This window comes from Arachis stenosperma, chromosome 9 (genome assembly GCF_014773155.1).
Source record: "Arachis stenosperma cultivar V10309 chromosome 9, arast.V10309.gnm1.PFL2, whole genome shotgun sequence".
NCBI lineage: Eukaryota > Viridiplantae > Streptophyta > Magnoliopsida > Fabales > Fabaceae > Arachis > Arachis stenosperma.
In genome coordinates, this window is record NC_080385.1 from 121,049,761 (window position 1) to 121,068,468 (window position 18,708).

An 18,708-nucleotide genomic window follows, 5' to 3' on the forward strand; every position below is an offset into this window, starting at 1 on the left:
ATCCAGCCTCTAGTAATTTAGTGACCTCTTTCTGCACTACCTCCTTCATGGCTGGATTTAGCCTCCTTTGTGGTTGGACCACTGGTTTGGCATTATCCTCCAACAGGATCTTGTGCATGCATCTAGCTGGGCTAATACCCTTGAGATCACTTATGGACCACCCAAGAGCTGTCTTGTGTGTCCTTAGCACATGAATCAGTGCTTCCTCTTCCTGTGGATTTAAAGCAGAGCTTATAATCACTGGAAAAGTTTCACCCCCTCCCAGAAATGCATATTTCAGGGATCGTGGTAGTGGTTTGAGTTCAGGTTTGGGAGGCTTATCCTCCTCCTGAGGAATTTTCGAAAATCCTTTGTTTCCTGTGGTTCTTCTTGATCAGGTTGAACATCCTTGAAGATGTCTTCAAGCTCTGATTCTAGGCTTTCAGCCATATTGATCTCTTCTACCTGAGAGTCAATAATGTCAGCGCCCATGCAGTCATTTGGTGTGTCTGGATGCTGCATAGCTTTTACAGCATTCAACTTGAACTCATCCTCATTGACTCTCAGGGTTACTTCCCCTCTTTGTACATCAATGAGAGTTCGTCCAGTTGCTAGGAAAGGTCTTCCTAGAATGAGAGTTGCACTCTTGTGCTCCTCCATTTCCAGCACCACAAAGTCAGTTGGAAAGGCAAAGGGCCCAACCTTGACAATCATGTCCTCTATTATGCCTGATGGGTGTTTAATGGAGCCATCAGCAAGTTGGAGGCATATCCTGGTTGGTTTGACTTCTCTAGTCAACCCAAGCTTTCTGATAGTGGATGCAGGTATTAGATTGATGCTTGCTCCAAGATCACATAGGGATGTCTTGGTGCAAGCGCCTTCTAATGTGCATGGTATCATAAAGCTTCCAGGATCTTGAAGCTTTTCTGGTAAGCTTTTCAGAATGACTGCACTGCATTCTTCAGTGAGAAACACTTTTTCAGTTTCTCTCCAATCCTTCTTATGACTTAAGATCTCTTTCATGAACTTAGCATAGGAAGGTATTTGCTCAAGTGCCTCTGCAAACAGAATCTTTATTTCAAGAGTCCTTAGATAGTCTGCAAAGCGGGCAAATTGCTTATCCTGTTCCGCTTTGCGAAGTTTCTGAGGATAAGGCATCTTGGCTTGATATTCTTCAACCTTAGATGCTGCAGGTTTATTTCTTACAGAAGTAGTTGAAGAAGCCTTGTTAGAGGGATTACTGTCAGCACTCTCAGGTGTCTGATCTCCCCTTGGCGTCTGAACGCCAGGATTGGGTGGAAAATGGGCGTTTAACGCCAACTTTTCCCCCTTTTCTGGCGTTTGAACGCCAGAACTGGGCAAGGAATGGGCGTTTAACGCCAGCTTTCCTTCCCTTTCTGGCGTTTGAACGCCAATAACATTCCTCTCTGGGCTCTTACTGTCCTCAGAGGGATTTTGAACATTGTTTTGTTTATCCTCTGTCAATTGTTCCTTGTTTGGATTTTTGCTCTTTTGAGCAGTGGTATTCAGTGTTCTCCCACTCCTCAGTTGAACTGCTTGACATTCTTCTGTTATCTGTTTAGATATTTGCTGTTTTGCTTGATTCAACTGCAGTTCTATGTTCTTGTTAGCAACCTTAGTATCATGGAGCATTTCTTTAAATTCTGCTAACTGTTCTGTCATCAGGAGCAATTGTTGATTAAGCTCATTCATCTGTTCTTGAGGATTAGGATCAGTGACTAATGCCATGACTTCCTCTTTTGGAACGAACTCATTGCTAGAATATAAGTATTGGTTTCTAGCAACAGTGTCTATAAGCTCTTGAGCTTCTTCAATTGTCTTCCTCATGTGTATAGATCCACCAGCTGAGTGGTCTAAAGACATCTGAGCTTTTTCTGTGAGCCCATAGTAGAAGATGTCTAACTGTACCCACTCTGAAAACATTTCAGAGGGGCATTTTCTAAGCATACCTCTATACCTCTCCCAGGCATTATAAAGGGATTCATTATCCTTTTGTTTAAAGCCTTGGATGTCCAGCCTTAGCTGTGTCATCCTCTTTGGAGGGTAAAAATGATTCAGGAATTTGTCTGACAACTGTTTCCATGTTTTTATGCTTGCTGTAGGTTGGTTATTCAACCACCTTTTAGCTTGATCTTTTACAGCAAATGAAACAGTAATAGTCTGTAGACATCCTGATCTACCTCTTTATCATGTACTGTGTCAGCAATTTGTAAGAACTGTGCCAAAAACTCAGTAGGTTCTTCCTATGGAAGACCGGAATACTGGCAGTTTTGCTGCACTATGATAATGAGTTGAGGATTTAGCTCAAAGCTGCTTGCTTTGATGGGAGGTGTACAGATGCTACTCCCATATGCAGCTGTAATGGGGTTAGCATATGACCCCTTAGTCCTTTTGGACTGATCAATCCCTCTTAGGTCCATAATGGACAAAAGGGAAATGATAATGATTGCAAATAGATAAATTTTGTTTTTTTTTTTTTGAATTAAACGAAAAAAATTAAAATAAAATAAAAGGAAATAAAAAAAATTCGAAAATCAAGAAGAAAACAAAATCAAAGCAAATTGAGAACTAAATCAATTAGTTAATTAAAAAGATTTTGAAAAAAAAGCAATTAGAAAGATATGATTGAAAAGTTTTATGAAAAAGATTTGATTTTTGAACAGAGGAAAGAGAAAAACCACAAAAAGACACCAAACTTAAAATTTTTAGAAAATCAAACACTAATTTTCGAAAATTTTAAAGGAAAAACACAAAGAGGACACCAAACTTAGAATTTTTATGAATCAAAAAGGGACTAAGAACATGCAAAATCGAAAATTTTAAAAGAAAAACAAAAGCATGCAATTGACACCAAACTTAGAATTTGAAACTAGACTCAACTAAAAGACTCTAAACTAATAAAAATAAAACAGTCCTAATCTAAGCAACAAGATAAACCGTCAGTTGTCCAAACTCGAACAATCCCTGGCAACGGCGCCAAAAACTTGGTGCACGAAATTGCAATCACACTTTTGCAATCCTGCACAACTAACCAGCAAGTGCACTGGGTCGTCCAAGTAATACCTTGCGTGAGCAAGGGTCGATCCCACTGAGATTGTCGGCTTGAAGCAAGCTATGGTTATCTTGTAAATCTTAGTCAGGATATCAGAAATTATCAGGATTGATTGTGAAAAGCAAAAGAACATGAAATAGGTACTTGTTTTGCAGTAATGGAGAATAGGTTGAGGCTTTGGAGATGCTCCATCTTCTGAATCTCTGCTTTCCTACTGTCTTCTTCATCAAACACGCAAGGCTCCTTCCATGGCAAGCTGTATGTAGGGTTTCACCGTTGTCAGTGGCTACCTCCCATCCTCTCAGTGAAAATGTTCCTATGCTCTGTCACAGCATGGCTAATCATCTGTCGGTTCTCGGTCAGGCCGGAATAGAATCCATTGATTCTTTTGCGTCTGTCACTAACGCCCCGCCTTCTAGGAGTTTGAAGCACGTCACAGTCATTCAGTCATTGAATCCTACTCAGAATACCACAGACAAGGTTTAGACCTTCCAGATTCTCTTGAATGCCGCCATCAGTTCTAGCTTATACCACGAAGATTCTGGTTAAGGAATCCAAGAGATATCTACTCAATCTAAAGTAGAACAGGGGTGGTTGTCAGGCACATGTTCATAGTTGAGAATGATGATGAGTGTCACGGATCATCACATTCATCCGGGTTAAGAGCAAGTGATATCTTAGAATGGAAGCAAGCATGATTGAATAAGAAACAGTAGTAATTGCATTAATCCATCAAGACACAGCAGAGCTCCTCACCCCCAACCATGGGGTTTAGAGACTCATGCCGTGGAAGGTATACAATGAAATGTGTAAAAATGTCATGAGGTTCAGATACAATGTCAAAAGATCCTATTAATAGTAGACTAGTAACCTAGGGTGTACAGAAATGAGTAAATGACGTAAAAATCCACTTCTGGGTCCACTTAGTGTGTGCTTGGACTGAGCAGTGAAGCATTTTCGTGTAGAAACCTTTTCTGGAGTTAAACGCCAGCTTTCATGCCAGTTTGGGCGTTTAACTCCAAGTTTTATGCCAGTTCCAGCGTTAAACGCTGGAATTTCTGAGGCTGATTTGCCACGCCGGTTTGGGCCATCAAATCTTGGGCAAAGTATAAACTATCATATATTGCTGGAAAGCCCAGGATGTCTACTTTCCAACGCCGTTGAGAGCGCGCCAATTGGGCTTCTGTAGCTCCAGAAAATCCACTTCGAGTGCAGGGAGGTCAGAATCCAACAGCATCTGCAGTCCTTTTCAGTCTCTGAATCAGATTTTTGCTCAGAACCTTCAATTTCAGTCAGAAAATACCTGAAATCATAGAAAAACACACAAACTCATAGTAAAGTCCAGAAAATTGAATTTTAACTAAAAACTACTAAAAATATACTAAAAACTAACTAAAAGATACTAAAAACAATGCCAAAAAGGGTACAAATTATCCGCTCATCAAGGATCTCTTCATCTGAAGAAGACGCTTACAGAAGCTCAAGAGCTCATTGAAATGGTTGCAAATAACCAATTCATGTACACTTCTGAAAGGAATCCTGTGAACAATGGGACAAATCAGAAGAAAGGAGTTCTTGAGATTGATACTCTGAATGCCATATTAGCTCAGAACAAGATATTGACTCAGCAAGTCAATTTGATTTCTCAAGGTCTGTCTGGAATGCAAAATGAACCTGGTAGTACTAAGGATGCTTCATCTGAAGAAGAAGCTTATGATCCTGAGAACCCTTCAATGGAAGAGGTGAATTACATGGGAGAACCCTATGGAAACACCTATGATTCTTCATGGAGAAATCATCCAAATCTCTCATGGAAGGATCAACAGAGACCTCAACAAGGTTTCAACAACAATAATGGTGGAAGAAACAGGTTTAGCAATGGCAAGCCTTTTCCATCATCTTCTCAGCAACAGACAGAGAATTCTAAGCAGAGCCACTCTGACTTTGCAACCATGGTCTCTGATCTAATCAAAACCACTCAAAGTTTCATGACTGAAACAAGGTCCTCCATTAGGAACTTGGAGGCACAGGTGGGTCAGCTGAGCAAGAAAGTTACTGAACTCCCTCCTAGTACTCTTCCAAGCAATACAGAAGAAAATCCAAAAGGAGGGTGCAAGGCCATCAACATGGCCGAATGTGGAGAGGAGGAAGAGGTAGTGAACGCCACTGAGGAAGACCTCAATGGACGTCCACTGGCCTCCACTGAGTTCCCCAATGAGGAACCATGGAAATCTGAGGCTCAAAATGAGACCATAGAGATTCCACTGGACTGACTTCTGCCATTAATGAGCTCTGATGAGTATTCTTCCTCTGAAGAGGATGAGTATGTCACTGAAGAGCAAGTTGCTAAATACCTTGGAGCAATCATGAAGCTAAATGACAAGTTATTTGGAAATGAGACTTGGGAGGATGAACCCCCTTTGCTCACCAAAGAATCGGATGACTTGTCTAGGCAGAAATTACCTCAAAAGAGGCAGGACCCTGGGAAATTCTCAATACCTTGTACCATAGGCACCGTGACCTTCAAGAAGGCTCTGTGTGACTTAGGGTCAAGTGTAAACCTCATGCCTCTCTTTGTAATGGAGAAGCTAGGGATCTCTGAGGTACAAGCTGCAAGAGTCTCACTAGAGATGGCAGACAATTCAAAAAAAACAAGCTTATGGACTTGTAGAGGATGTTCTGGTAAAAGTTGAAGACCATTACATCCCTACTGATTTCATAGTCCTAGAGACTGGGAAGTGCATGGATGAATCCATCATCCTTGGCAGACCCTTCCTTGCCACAGCAAAGGCTGTGATTGATGTTGATAGAGGTGAAGTGATCATTCAAGTGAATGAAGAATCCTTTGTGTTTAAGGCTCAAGGATATCCCTCTGTCACCATGGAGAGAAAGCATGAAGAGCTTTTCTCAAATCAGAGTCAAACAGAGCCCCCACAGTCAAACTCTAAGTTTGGTGTTGGGAGGCCACAACCAAACTCTAAGTTTGGTGTTGAACCCCCACATTCAAACTCTAAGTTTGGTGTTGGGAGGTTCCAACATTGCTCTGAGCATTTGTGAGGCTCCATGAGAGCCCTCTGTCAAGCTACTGACATTAAAGAAGCGCTTGTTGGGAGGCAACCCAATGTTATATTTTATCTATTTTCCTTTGTTATTTTATGTTTTCTGTAGGTTGATGATCATGAGAAGTCACAAAATCAATTGAAAAAGAAAAAACAGAATGAAAAATAGGAAGAAAAATAGCACACCCTGGAGGAAGGCCTTGCTGGCGTTTAAACGCCAGTAAGAGTAGCAGTTGGGCGTTTAACGCCCAGTCTGGCACCATTCTGGGCGTTTAACGCCAGAAAGGGGCACCAGACTGGCGTTAAACGCCAGGAAAGGGCAAGAACCTGGCGTTAAACGCCAGAAAGGGGCACCAGCCCGGCGTTTAACGCCAGAATTGGCTCAAAACGCATTTTTGCATGCCATTTGGTGCAGGGATGACTTTTCCTTGACACCTCAGGATCTGTGGACCCCACAGGATCCCCACCTACCCCACCACCCTCTCTCTTCTTCTTCACCTATTCACCAATCACCTCAACACCTCTTCCCCAAAAACCCTTCACCTATCAAATCCAATCTTTCTCTTCACCACTCACATCCATCCTTCATAAAACCCCACCTACACCACCATTCAAATTCAAACCACTTTCCCTCCCAAACCCACCCATAATGGCCGAACCCTACCCCTCTCTTTACCCCTATATAAACCATCTTCACTCTTTCATTTTCACACATACTACACACAACTTCTTCCCCTTTTTGGCCGAACCACAAAGCCATCTCCCTCTCCCCTATTTCTTCTTCTTCTACTCTCTTCTTTCTTCTTTTGCTCGAGGACGAGCAAACCTTTTAAGTTTGGTGTGGTAAAAGCATTGCTTTTTTTGTTTTTCCATAACCATTTATGGCATCCAAGGCCGGAGAAACCTCTAGAAAGAGAAAAGGGAAGGCAAAAGCTTCCACCTCCGAGTCATGGGAGATGGAGAGATTCATCTCAAGGGTGCATCAAGACCACTTCTATGAAGTTGTGGCCTTGAAGAAGGTGATCCCCGAGGTCCCTTTCAAACTCAAAAAGAGTGAATATCCAGAGATCCGACATGAGATTCAAAGAAGAGGTTGGGAAGTTCTCACCAACCCCATTCAACAAGTCAGAATCTTAATGGTTCAAGAGTTCTATGCCAATGCATGGATTACCAAGAGCCATGATCAAAGTGTGAACCCGAACCCAAAGAATTGGCTTACAATGGTTCGGGGGAAATACTTAGATTTTAGTCCGAAAAATGTGAGGTTAGCATTCAACTTGCCCATGATGCAAGGAGATGAACATCCTTACACAAGAAGGGTCAACTTTGATCAAAGGTTGGACCAAGTCCTCACTGACATTTGTGAAGAGGGCGCCCAATGGAAGAGAGATTCAAGAGGGAAGCCGGTTCAATTAAGAAGGCATGACCTCAAGCCCGTGGCTAGAGGATGGTTGGAGTTTATCCAATGCTCAATCATTCCCACTAGCAACCGGTCCGAAGTTACTCTAGACCGGGCCATCATGATTCATAGCATCATGATTGGAGAAGAAGTAGAAGTTCATGAGGTTATAGCCCAAGAACTCTATAGGGTGGCAGACAAGTCCTCTACCTTGGCAAGGTTAGCCTTCCCTCATCTCATTTGTTACCTCTGTTATTCAGTTGGAGTTGACATAGAGGGAGACATCCTCATTGATGAGGACAAGCCTATCACTAAGAAAAGGATGGAGCAAACAAGAGACCCCTCTCATCATGAGATCCCTGAGATGCCTCAAGGGATGCACTTTCCTCCACAAAGACTATTGGGAGCAAATTAACACCTCCCTAGGAGAATTGAGTTCCAACATGGGACAACTAAGGGTGGAGCATCAAGAACATTCCATCCTCCTCCATGAAATTAGAGAAGATCAAAGAATCATGAGAGAGCAGCAACAAAGACAAGGAAGAGACATTGAGGAGCTCAAGCACTCCATAAGACCTTCAAGAGGAAGAACAAGCCGCCATCACTGAGGTGGACCCGTTCTTTAATCTCCTTGTTCTTTATTTTCTTGTTTTTCGAATTTTCATGCTTATGTTTATCCATGTTTGTGTCTTATGATCATTAGTGTCTTAGTGTCTATGCCTTAAAGTTATGAATGTCCTATGAATCCATCACCTTTCTTAAATGAAAACTGTTTTTATCACAAAAGAACAAGAAGTACAGGATTTCGAATTCATCTTTAAAACTAGCTTAATTAGTTTGATGTGGTGACAATACTTTTTGTTTTCTGAATGTATGCTTAAACAGTGCATATGTCTTTTGAATTTGTTGTTCATGAATGTTAAAATTGTTGGCTCTTGAAAGAATGATGAAAAAGGAGACATGTTACTGAGGATCTAAAAAATCATAAAAATGATTCTTGAAGCAAGAAAAAGCAGTGAATACAAAAAAAAAAGAAGCAAAAAAAAAAAAGAAAAAAAAGGAGAAAGAGAAAAAGAAAGAAAAAAAGAAAAAAAAGTTGTGATCCAAGGCAAAAAGAGTGTGCTTAAGAACCCTGGACACCTCTAATTGGGGACTCTAGCAAAGCTGAGTCACAATCTGAAAAGGTTCACCCAATTATGTGTCTGTGGCATGTATGTATCCGGTGGTAATACTGGAAAACAGAGTGCTTTGGGCCACGGCCAAGACTCAATAAGTAGCTGTGTTCAAGAATCATCATACTTAACTAGGAGAATCAATAACACTATCTGGATTCTGAGTTCCTAAAGAAGCCAATCATTCTGAATTTCAAAGGATAAAGTGAGATGCCAAAACTGTTCGGAGGCAAAAAGCTACTAGTCCCGCTCATCTAATTTGGAGCTAAGTTTCATTGATAATTTGGAGTCTATAGTATATTCTCTTCTTTTTATCTTATTTGATTTTCAGTTGCTCGGGGACAAGCAACAATTTAAGTTTGGTGTTGTGATGAGCGGATAATTTGTACGCTTTTTGGCATTGTTTTTAGTATGTTTCTAGTAGGATTTAGTTAGTTTTTAGTATATTTTTATTAGTTTTTAGTTAAAATTCACTTTTCTGGACTTTACTATGAGTTTGTGTATTTTTCTGTGATTTCAGGTATTTTCTGGCTGAAATTGAGGGACCTGAGCAAAAATCTGACTCAGAGACTGAAAAGGACTGCAGATGCTGTTGGATTCTGACCTCCCTGCACTCGAAGTGGATTTTCTGGAGCTACAGAAGCCCAATTGGCGCGCTCTCAACGGCTTTGGAAAGTAGACATCCTGGGCTTTCCAGCAATATATGATAGTCCATACTTTGCCCAAGATTTGATGGCTCAAACCGGCGTTCAAAGTCACCTTCAGATTTCCCAGCGTTAAACGCCGGAACTGGCACCAAAGTGGGAGTTAAACGCCCAAACTGGCACAAAAGCTGGCGTTTAACTCCAAGAAGAGTCTCTACACGAAAATGCTTCATTGCTCAGCCCAAGCACACACCAAGTGGGCCCGGAAGTGGATTTTTATGTCATTTACTCATTCTTAAGCTACTAGTTCTCTATAAATAGGACCTTTTACTATTGTATTTTCATCTTTCAATCTTAGGATCTTTTGATCATGTTTTTATGATTGAACCCTCTTTGGGAGGCTGGCCATTCGGCCATGCCTAGACCTTGTTCTTATGTATTTTCAACGGTGGAGTTTCTACACACCATAGATTAAGGTGTGGAGCTCTGCTGTACCTCGAGTATTAATGCAATTACTATTGTTCTTCTATTCAATTCCGCTTGTTCTTGTTCCAAGATATCACTTGTTCTTCAACTTGATGAATGTGATGATCCGTGACACTCATCATCATTCTCACCTATGAACGTGTGACTGACAACCACCTCCGTTCTACCTTAGATTTGGTGAATATCTCTTGGATTCCTGATACACGATGCATGGTTGATCGCTTGACAACCGAGCGCTCGCCTGACAACCGAGCCAGCCATTCCGTGAGATCAGAGTCTTTGTGGTATAGGCTAGAACTGATGGCGGCATTCAAGAGAATCCGGAAGGTCTAACCTTGTCTGTGGTATTCTGAGTAGGATTCAATGATTGAATGACTGTGACGAGCTTCAAACTCCTGAGGGCGGGGCGTTAGTGACAGACGCAAAAGAATCACTGGATTCTATTCCGGCCTGATTGAGAACCGACAGATGGATAGCCGTGCCGTGACAGGGTGCGTTGAACATTTCCACTGAGAGGATGGGAGGTAGCCACTGACAACGGTGAAACCCTTGCATAAGCTTGCCATGGAAAGGAGTAAGAAGGATTGGATGAAGACAGTAGGAGAGCAGAGAGACGGAAGGGACAAAGCATCTCCATTCGCTTATCTGAAGTTCTCACCAATGAATTACATAAGTATCTCTATCTTTATCTTTATGTTTTATTCGTATATCACCCATACCCATTTGAGTCTGCCTGACTAAGATTTACAAGGTGACTATAGCTTGCTTCATACCAACAATCTCCGTGGGATCGACCCTTACTCGCGTAAGGTTTATTACTTGGACGACCCAGTGCACTTGCTGGTTAGTTGTGCGGAGTTGTGATAGAGAGTTGAGATTGCAATGAGCGTACCATGTTGATGGCGCCATTGATGATCACAATTTCGTGCACCACAGAGCAACCTTCAATTATTAATTAATCTTGAGAGTACTTCAACAAGAATAGGGCTTCTAACTAATCTACTCCCAGTCAAGGCTTTTATTTAAATTATCTAAATTTCTCTGATTTAATTTCCTGTTTATCAACTCAACCATTTTGAAAATACCTGATTAATAAAATAGCACATCTTTCTGCAACTCATTCGGAGATGACCTGGGATTCATACTCCTAGGATTTTAATTTCAATATTGTGACAACCCTTCTAAATTGATAAGCGGATTTTCAGCTGGTTAAGGACTGTACTTGCAACGTATATTTTATAATAATTTCTTAACTCGCCAATTTTCACCACGTCAATCATGCAGGATAATTTAAAACTAATAGATGATCTAGCTGCTCTCAGGCCTACTATCTTCTGGAGTGTCCCTCGGTTGTATAATAGAATATATGCTGGGTAGAGTATCAAACTATAGTTTTTAAAATGTTCACAGGCTTTTGGTGTATTCGTTGTGACTTAATGATATTCACTTGAACGGTTTTGCTGTAGTATTCTTAATGCTGTTAAAACATCTAGTGTTCTGAGGGGGAGGCTATTTAATGCTGCATATAATGCTAAAAGGCAAGCATTATTGAATGGTAAAGTTCATTAAGTAAACCTTATTTTGTAAAGTATGCATTTATATAGTTATTTTTCCTCTTATGTTTATTATATTACGTAATTGATTCTCATCATGTTCTTAACATTGATCCTAATAATTCGTCCCTCTCTCGAACTGAACCCCTGGAAGCAGATGTCTTATGGGTCTTTATTTGTGTAGCCATTTTTGTTCTATCGAGAGGTGGGGAAAAACCTTACTTTCAAATTCCATCTGTTTCAGGTAAGAACCCTTCTCCAATGTGGGACAGATTAGTTTTCAACAAGATAAAGACAAAGCTTGGAGGACGAGTTCAGCTTATGGTATCGAGTGCCTCACCTTTATCACCTGATATCATGGAGTTTCTAAAGATGTAAGTTCTTGTATAAAATCGGTATGCATTGCTACAGAGAATTATCCTTCATTTCTTTTATTTTTTTATCATTTTAAAAAAATTCCTAGTGCAATGGTCTTTCACAACTACTTCACAGTTGCTTTGGTGGTCGGGTGACTGAATGACCGAGACTTCTTGTGCTATAAGCTGCATTGATGAAGGCGACAACCTTGGTGGTCATGTTGGATCTCCCATTCTAGCCTGTGGTGAGTAAATGATGAGTTCCATGATTGGGATTTGAGCACCGCTCCCTGCCCACTGTTAGTTCAAAAGAATAAAAGTTGAAGTCATCTAGTTCATAAATGTTAAGTTTATGTTGGCTGTTGCTTGAAGTGCCATGCCAAGTGCTAACAGTTTGTTCTTTTTGTTTCAGAGGTAAAACTCGTGGATGTGCCATAAATGAATTATACATCTGATGATCAGCCCGATCCGCGTGGTGAAATTTGTGTTTGGGGTCCAATTATTTTTCAAGGTTATTACAAAGATGAAGCTCAGACGTAACTCCCTTTTATGTTCTATGGTTCTTATGAGTTAAATTTTATTTATTCTATCTGAAAGATACCTCATATTGGATCAAATTGATCAAGAGGGAAGTCATTGATGAAGAGGGGTGGCTCCATACTGGAGATATTGGGACATGGTTACCTAGAGGTCATCTCAAACAAGATAATGGGTAAATTTATGTACTGACCTGTTGATGAGCGGATAATTTGTATGCTTTTTGGCATTGTTTTTAGTATGTTTTTGATATGATTTAGTTAGTTTTTATTATATTTTTATTAGTTTTTAATTAAAATTCACTTTTCTGGACTTTACTATGAGTTTGTGTGTTTTTCTGTGATTTCAGGTATTTTCTGGCTGAAATTGAGGGACCTGAGCAAAAATCTGATCCAGAGACTCAAAAGGACTGCAGATGCTGTTGGATTCTGACCTCCCTGCACTCGAAGTGGATTTTCTGGAGCTACAGAAGCCCAATTGGCGCGCTCTCAACGGCGTTGGAAAGTAGACATCCTGAGCTTTCCAGCAATATATAATAGTCCATACTTTGCCTAAGATTTGATGGCCCAAAGCGGCGTTCAAAGTCACCTCAAGAAATTCCAGCGTTAAACGCCGGAACTGGCACCTGATTGGGAGTTAAACGCCCAAACTGGCACTAAAGCTGGCGTTTAACTCCAAGGAGAGTCTCTACACGAAAAAGCTTCATTGCTCAGCCCAAGCACACACCAAGTGGGCCCGGAAGTGGATTTTTATGTCATTTACTCATCTATGTACTAGTTTTCTATAAGTAGGACCTTTTACTATTGTATTAGAGAGCTTTTAGAGAGATTTTTGGTAGCTATCTTTTATGCTATCTTAGACCTTTGGGAGGCTGGCCATTCGGCCATGCCTGGACCTTGTTCTTATGTATTTTCAATGGTGGAGTTTCTACACACCATAGATTAAGGTGTGGAGCTCTGCTGTACCTCGAGTATTAATGCAATTACTATTGTTCTTCCATTCAATTCCGCTTGTTCTTTTACCAAGATATCACTTGTTCTTCAATATGATGAAGGTGATGATTGACGCCCATCACCATTCTCACCCATGAACAAGGTGACTGACAACCATTCTTGTTCTACAAGCATCTGAGGCTTAGTGAATATCTCTTGGATTCCTGATTGCACGATGCATGGTTGATCGCCTGACAACCGAGTGCTCGCCTGACAAACGAGCCAACCATTCCGTGAGATCAGAGTCTTCGTGGTATAGGCAAGAACTGATGGCGGCATTCAAGAGAATCCGGAAGGTCTAACCTTGTCTGTGGTATTCTGAGTAGGATTCAATGATTGAATGACTGTGACGTGCTTCAAACCTGTAACCTACTGGGCGTTAGTGACAGACGCAAAAGAGTGATTCTATTCCGGTAGGGGAGGGAACCAAACCGGTGATTGGCAGTACTGTGACAGAGTGCATGCATTAGCTTTCACTGCGCGGATGGGAGGTAGCTGCTGACAACAGTGAAACCCTACACGAGCTTGCCATGGAAAGGAGTAAGAAGGATTGGATGAAGACAGTAGGAAAGCAGAGAGACGGAAGGGAAGGCATCTTCATACACTTGTCTGAAGCTCTTACACCAATGATATACATAAGTATCACTATCTTTATCTTTATATTATTTTCGTTCATCATCATATACAATTGAGTTTGCCTGACTAAGATTTACAAGATGACCATAGCTTGCTTCAATGCTAACAATCTCCGTGGGATCGACCCTTACTCACGTAAGGTATTACTTGGACGACCCAGTGCACTTGCTGGTTAGTTGTGCGAAGTTGTGTAATGCCATGGAATTGAACCACCAAGTTTTTGGAGTTCATGACCAGGGATTATGAGAGTTGTGAAAAGTATTGTTCACAATTTCGCGCACCAAGTTTTTGGCGCCGTTGCCGGGGATTGTTCAAGTTTTGAGCAAGCTTTTGGTAACAACGCCTGGGATTGTTCTAGATTGGACAACTGACGGTTCATCTTGTTGCTTAGATTAGGTATTTATTTTTTCGAAATTCTTGAAGATGAGTTCTAGAGTTTGATGATGATTTGTTGAAATCTGGCTGGCTGAGAAGCCATGTCTAATCTGATTGGACCGAGGTTTCAACTTATCACCACAAGAGCTTGTTGATTTTCATCAATTTTGCTTTTGGAGCAGTGATCTGCTAAGGCTTGGCTGACCTTTGGTCATGTCTAGTGTTTTGGACCGAAGCTTTCCTTGAAAGCTTGGCTGGCTGTGAAGCCATGTCTAATTTCTGGACCGGAGCCTTAGACTAGCATTGCACTGATTCCTGGAATTCTCATTAAGAATTTTGATAACTTTTTCCACTTAATTTTCGAAAAACACAAAAAAAATTAGAAAATCATAAAAACCAAAAATATTTCTTGCTTAAGTCTAGTGTCTCATCTTAAGTTTGGTGTCAAATGCATGTTTTTGTTATATTTTTCGAATCCATGCATGTACTTCTTGTTTTGATCTTTAAATTCTATTGACTTGAGTATTTATGTGTCTCATATAGTGTCAGTAGTACACAAACTGCTAAGTTTGGTGTCTTGCATGCATTGTTATTTGATTCTTGTTGCATTTTGATTGTTAAAAATCCAAAAATATTTTTAATTTGTGTCTTCTCAAGTCAATAATACAAAGAATTGAAGATTCAGAACATACTGCAGAGGAATTATACAGAAAAAGCTGAGCATTCAAAAATGCCCAGTGAAGAAGGCAGACTGGCGTTTAAACGCCAGCCAGGGTACCTGGTTGGGCGTTTAACGCCCAAAAAGGTAGCATTTTGGGCGTTAAACGCCAGAATGTATACCATTCTGGGCGTTTAACGCCAGGATGGTGCTAGGGGGAAGATTTTGTTTTCAAATCAATTTTTTTTTCAAATTTTCAAAGTTTTTCAAAACCAAATCTTTTTCAAATCATATCTTCTCAATCAAATGTTTTCAAAATCAATTTCTTTCCTTTTTCAAAGATACTTACTAACAATTAATGATTTGATTGAACATTTTTTGCCTTTTTTATTAAGGAAGGTTTTATGTTTGAATCATATCTTTTCTTGTTAGGCAAGTCATCAATATCTTTTTAAATCATATCTTTTTAAATTGTTTTCAAATCAAATCTTTTAAAAATTGTTTTCAAAACATATCTTTAAAAATTGTTTTCAAATCAAATCTTTTCAATCATGTCTTTTTAATCACATCTTTTTCAAAATAAGTTTTTAATCAAATCTTTTTAACTTCTAATTTCAAAATCTTTTTCAAAAATCACTTGATTTCTTTTTCACTTTTAATTTTCGAAAATTATCAATCAAATTTTCAAAATGTTTTCAAAATCTTTTAATTGAATTTTCGAAAATTCTCTTCCCTCTTTCCCACATCCTTCTATTTATGGAGTACCACTCCTTCTAAATGCACAATTCGAACCTTATCTAATTAAAGTTCGAATTCTTCTTCTCCTTCTTCTTACTATTTCTCTTTTCCTCTGACACTTCAAGGAATCTCTATACTGTGACATAGAGGATTCCACATTTTCTTTTTCTCTCCTCTTTCATATGAGCAGGAGCAGAGACAAAGGCATTCTTGTTGAAGCTGACCCTGAACCCGAAAGGACCTTGAAGAGAAAGCTAAGAGAAGCCAAAGCACAACTCTCTTTAGAGGACCTGACCGAATTCTTCAAGGAAGAAGAACACATGGCAGCCGAAAACAACAACAATGCCAACAATGCAAGGAAGGTGCTGGGTGACTTCACTGCACCTACTCCTGATTTTTATGGGAGAAGCATCTCTATCCCTGCCATTGGAGCAAACAACTTTGAGCTTAAGCCTCAATTAGTTTCTCTAATGCAACAGAATTGCAAGTTCCATGGACTTCCAATGGAAGATCCTCATCAGTTCTTAGCTGAATTCTTGCAAATCTGTGACACAGTCAAGACTAATGGGGTTAACCCTGAGGTCTACAGACTGATGCTATTCCCTTTTGCTGTAAGAGACAGAGCTAGAATATGGTTGGATTCTCAACCTAAAGAAAGCCTGGACTCTTGGGAAAAGCTAGTCAATGCCTTCTTGGCAAAGTTCTTTCCACCACAAAGATGGAATAAGCTTAGAGTGGAAGTCCAAACCTTCAGACAGAAGGATGGAGAATCCCTCTATGAAGCTTGGGAAAGATACAAACAATTGATCAGAAAATGTCCATCTGACATGCTTTCTGAATGGAGCATCATAGGTATTTTCTATGATGGTCTCTCTGAACTATCCAAGATGTCTTTGGATAGCTCTGCTGGAGGATCTCTTCATCTGAAGAAGACGCCTGCAGAAGCTCAAGAATTGATTGAAATGGTTGCAAATAACCAATTCATGTACACTTCTGAAAGGAATCCTGTGAACAATGGGACTAGTCAGAAGAAAGGAGTTCTTGAGATTGACACTCTGAACGCCATATTGGCTCAGAACAAGATATTGACTCAACAAGTCAATTTGATTTCTCAAAGTCTGTCTGGAATGCAAAATGCACCAAACAGTACTAAGGATGCTTCATCTGAGGAAGAAGCTTATGATCCTGAGAACCCTTCCATGGAAGAGGTGAATTACCTAGGAGAACCCTATGGAAACACCTACAATTCTTCATGGAGAAATCACCCAAATCTCTCATGGAAGAATCAAGAGAGACCTCAACAAGGTTTCAATAACAATAATGGTGGAAGAAACAGGTTTAGCAATAGCAAGCCTTTTCCATCATCTTCTCAGCAACAGACAGAGAGTTCTAAGCAGAATACTTCTGACTTAGCAACAATGGTCTCTGATCTAATAAAGACCACTCAAAGTTTCATGAATGAAACAAGGTCCTCCATCAGAAATTTGGAAGGACAAGTGGGTCAGATGAGCAAGAAAGTTACTGAACTCCCTCCTAGTACTCTCCCAAGCAATACAGAAGAAAATCCAAAAGGAGAGTGCAAAGCCATAACCATGGCCGAATATGGAGAGGAAAGAGAGGAGGAGGACGCCACTGAGGAAGACCTCAGTGGGCGTGTACCAATCTCCTCTGAGTTCCTCAATGAGGAACAATGGGAATCTGAGGCTCAAAATGAGACCATAGAGATTCCATTGGACTTACTTCTGCCATTCATGAGCCCTGATGAGTATTCTTCCTCTGAAGAGGATGAGTATGTCACTGAAGAGCAAGTTGCTAAATACCTTGGAGCAATCATGAAGCTAAATGACAAGTTATTTGGAAATGAGACTTGGGAGGATGAACCTCCCTGGCTCACCAAAGAACTGGATAACTTGTCTAGGCAGAAACTGCCTCAAAAGAGGCAGGATCCTGGGAAGTTTTCTATACCTTGTACCATAGGCACCATGACCTTCAAGAAGGCCTTGTGTGACTTAGGGTCAAGTGTAAACCTCATGCCCCTTTCTGTAATGGAGAAATTAGGGATCTTTGAGGTGCAAGCTGCAAGAATCTCATTAGAGATGGCAGACAATTCAAGAAAACAAGCTCATGGACTTGTAGAGAATGTTTTGGTGAAGATTGAAGACCATTACATCCCTACTGATTTCATAGTCCTAGAGACTGGGAAGTGCATGGATGAATCCATCATCCTTGGCAGACCCTTCCTAGCCACAGCAAAGGCTGTGATTGATGTTGATAGAGGAGAGTTGATCATTCAAGTGAATGAAGAATCCTTGGTGTTTAAGGCCCAAGGACATCCCTCTATCATCATGGAGAGGAAGCATGAAGAGCTTCTCTCAAAACAGAGCCAAGCAGAGCCCCCACAGTCAAACTCTAAGTTTGGTGTTGGGAGGCCACAACCAAACTCTAAGTTTGGTGTTGAACCCCCACATTCAAACTCTAAGTTTGGTGTTGGGAGGTTCCAACACGGTTCTGAGCATTTCTGAGGCTCCATGAGACTCCTCTGTCAAGCTAATGACATTAAAGAAGCGCTTGTTGGGAGGCAACCCAATGTTTTATAGTTAACTATTTTCTTTTGTTATTTTATCTTTTTTGTAGGTTGATGATCATAAGAAGTCACAAAAACAATGAAAAAAGCAAAAACAGAATGAAAAACAGGAAGAAAAACAGCACACCCTGGAGGAGAAGAAGCTGGCGTTCAAACGCCAGTAATGCTAGCTGTTGGGCGTTTAACGCCCAGTCTGGCACCATTCTGGGCGTTTAACGCCAGAAAGGGGCACCAGACTGGCGTTAAACGCCAGTAAAGGGCAACAACCTGGCGTTAAACGCCAGGAATGGGCACCAGCCCGGCGTTTAACGCCAGAAATGGCTCAAAACGTGATTTTGAGCAACATTTGGTGCAGGGATGACTTTTCCTTGACACCACAGGATCTGTGGACCCCACAGGACCCCACCATCACTCTCTCTCTTCTTCCCCCATTCACCAATCACCTCAATACCTCTTCCCCAAAAACC

At 40.7% G+C, this 18,708-nt stretch overlaps 1 non-coding gene across 1 annotated transcript; it reads right to left on the reverse strand.

Annotated features, from left to right (window-relative positions):
• Window positions 1-16,382: 16,382 nt before the first annotated feature.
• Window positions 16,383-16,486, reverse strand: LOC130952365 (small nucleolar RNA R71). The gene has a single exon (XR_009074546.1). It is a non-coding gene; the product is annotated as a small nucleolar RNA R71 (small nucleolar RNA).
• Between the last annotated feature and the right edge of the window lie 2,222 nt (window positions 16,487-18,708).